This window comes from Mandrillus leucophaeus, unplaced genomic scaffold, assembly GCF_000951045.1.
Source record: "Mandrillus leucophaeus isolate KB7577 unplaced genomic scaffold, Mleu.le_1.0 Scaffold35, whole genome shotgun sequence".
In the NCBI taxonomy this organism is placed as follows: domain Eukaryota; kingdom Metazoa; phylum Chordata; class Mammalia; order Primates; family Cercopithecidae; genus Mandrillus; species Mandrillus leucophaeus.
This window is the reverse complement of record NW_012103698.1, coordinates 707,763-710,382: the sequence shown is the minus strand read 5'-3', so window position 1 is coordinate 710,382 and position 2,620 is coordinate 707,763.

Genomic DNA, 2,620 nt, shown 5'->3' with positions numbered 1-2,620 from the left:
TGCAGTGAGGTGAGATTGCACCACTGCACTCCAGCCTGGGCGACAGAGCAAGACTCCGTCTCAAAAAACAAAACAAAACAAAACAAAACAAAAAACAACATATAAGATATGGTTCCTATATATGCTATTTTGAATTATAGTGTTTGTACATCTTATTTTTATAGAATGTAGAGGGATAATTTCTTATACTATGTATTCCCCATACCTTCTTCACTTTGTAAATATTAAGTACACTTAGTAGGTATTTTAAAATAATTAATGCAAAAAGTTAAATACTAATAAGTACAAAAATACAAGTGATGTCACACATTGTTTTAACTTTCAAACAAGTGCTATCAACACCTCCGGGTTTGCCTTTTTCTGCATTTTTCTGTATTAAGATGCTTTCAAAGAAAATAAATAGTATCACTCTGTTGCCCAGGCTGGAGTGCAAGGGTGCCAGTATAGCTCTCTGTAACCTCGAACACCTGAGCTCAAGCAATTCTCCTACCTCAGCCTCCTCAGTAGCTAGAACTACAGCAGCGTACCACTTTGTCTTTTTATTATTATTATTTTGTAGGGCTAGCACTCTGTAGCCCAGTCTGCTCTTGAACTGCTGGCTTCATGGTATCTTCTCACCTTAGCCTCCCAAAGCACTAGGATTTCAGGTTTGAACCACTGCGCCCAGCAAGTTGCTTTTTTATTTTCCTTGACTCTTACCCAGAAACACAACAAGGGTGATTGTTAAAACAACAAAGAAAATCCTTCAGTGTGGAGACCTCAGAAGAGAGAGAAGAGAGAACAGTCCCAGGAAATGTACCTTAGGAGTAGTAACAGCAGTGTAGAAACTAGAACTAAAACCTGGCTTTCTGCGTTCCTGGGTCAGTCTGTCTGATACACAGCATTCAAATAGAGTCCCTGATTATTCTTAGCACAGCATCTCACTGTGCTCGCATGTAAAGCTTGCTCTAAACAAGTCAGGGTTGCAAGTCTGTGGGGGAATAAATATCCAGATCCAGCTGGAGATGAGTTCTAGCCTTGTAGAAGGACGGTATCCGAATTTCTTTTTTCTTTTTTCTTTCTTTTTTTTTTTTTAGACGGAGTTTCTCTCTTATCGCACAAGCTGGAGTGCAACCTCCTCGGCTCACTGCAACCTCTACCTCCTGGGTTCAAGCAATTTTCCTGCCTCAGTAGAAGGCAGTAGCTGGGATTATAGGTGCCCACCACCATGCCCAGCTAATTTTTTAGTATTTTTAGTAGACACGGGGTTTCACCATGTTGGCCAGGCTGGTCTCAAACTCCTGACCTCAGGTGATCCACCCGCCTCGGCCTCCCAAAGTGCTGGGATTACAGAGGTGAGCCACCTCGCCTCGCCTCCTCTTTTCTTAGTAAACTGAAACTTCATTTTTTTTGCTCACACAGATTTTCAAAAAATGTGTTGCTGGGAAAATAAAAACAACTGGAAAAAATAAAAATTTTAAACTTTGAATTCTAGTTGAATGTAACAGGAAGTTGAGAATAAACTCAAGTACATTTTACATATGATAAAGGTGACATCTCAGATAGTTGGGACAAAGATGGACCCTCTTAGAAACAGTGTCCAGAGAACCAGATTAGATGGTTAAAAATAATAATAAAACTGAACCGCGAACAGGAATAAACTCCAAATGGATCAGAGATCTAAATGTGAAAAATGAAATCATACAAGTACTAGAAGAAAACATGGATGAATTCCTTTAAACCTGGGTATGAGAAGAGGCTTCCTAATTATAATTCAACATCCAGATGTAATTTTTGAAAAGACTGAAGAATTTAACCACAAAACATTAAAAGAACTTTTTATGGAATTGAAACTATAAAGTCAAAATTGGTGAGATAAAATATTTAAAATATACTTCACAGATAAAGAGCTAATATATTGGATATATTTTAAAAAGCTTAAAAATCCAGGGAAAAAAGAATTTTTAAAACAATGGAAAAATGGGCAAAAAATATAACATACCTACTGTATGGCTAAAATTAGAAAGACTAACAGCATCCAATGTTTGTGAGGATGTGGAGCAACCAGAGCTCTCAAACATTGTTGGTAGGAATGTAAATGGTACATCCATGTTGAAAAAAAGATCTGGAAATTTCTTTCAGACTAAACATATATCTATCCTATGAATCAGCAGTTTGACTTCAAGATATGTACCCAAAAGAAATGAAAACATATTTTCACAAAAAGACTAACTCAAGAATGTTCAAAGTAGTTTTATTTATAATATCCCAAAATAGGAAACAGCTCAGGTCTGAAGGAGAATAGACTACAAACTGTACTATGTTCATAAGTGGAATATCACTCAACACTAAAAATAACCTAATACACAAAACAACACGGATGAATCTCAAAAACAATATGCTGAATGAAATAAACCTTGCCAAAGCACCATATTATATGATTCTATTTATATGAAGAAGTCTTATGGAAAAGAGAACATACTGGATTATTCCGGTTATGTAAAAGTCTAGCACAAAACACACTGATCTACGGTAGAAAAAAATTAGAACAATGGTTGCCTCTGAGGAGACAAGGGCTGGGATTAGCTGGTAAGGTATAGAAAGTAATGATAATGTTCTATATCTTTTTTTTTTTTTTTTT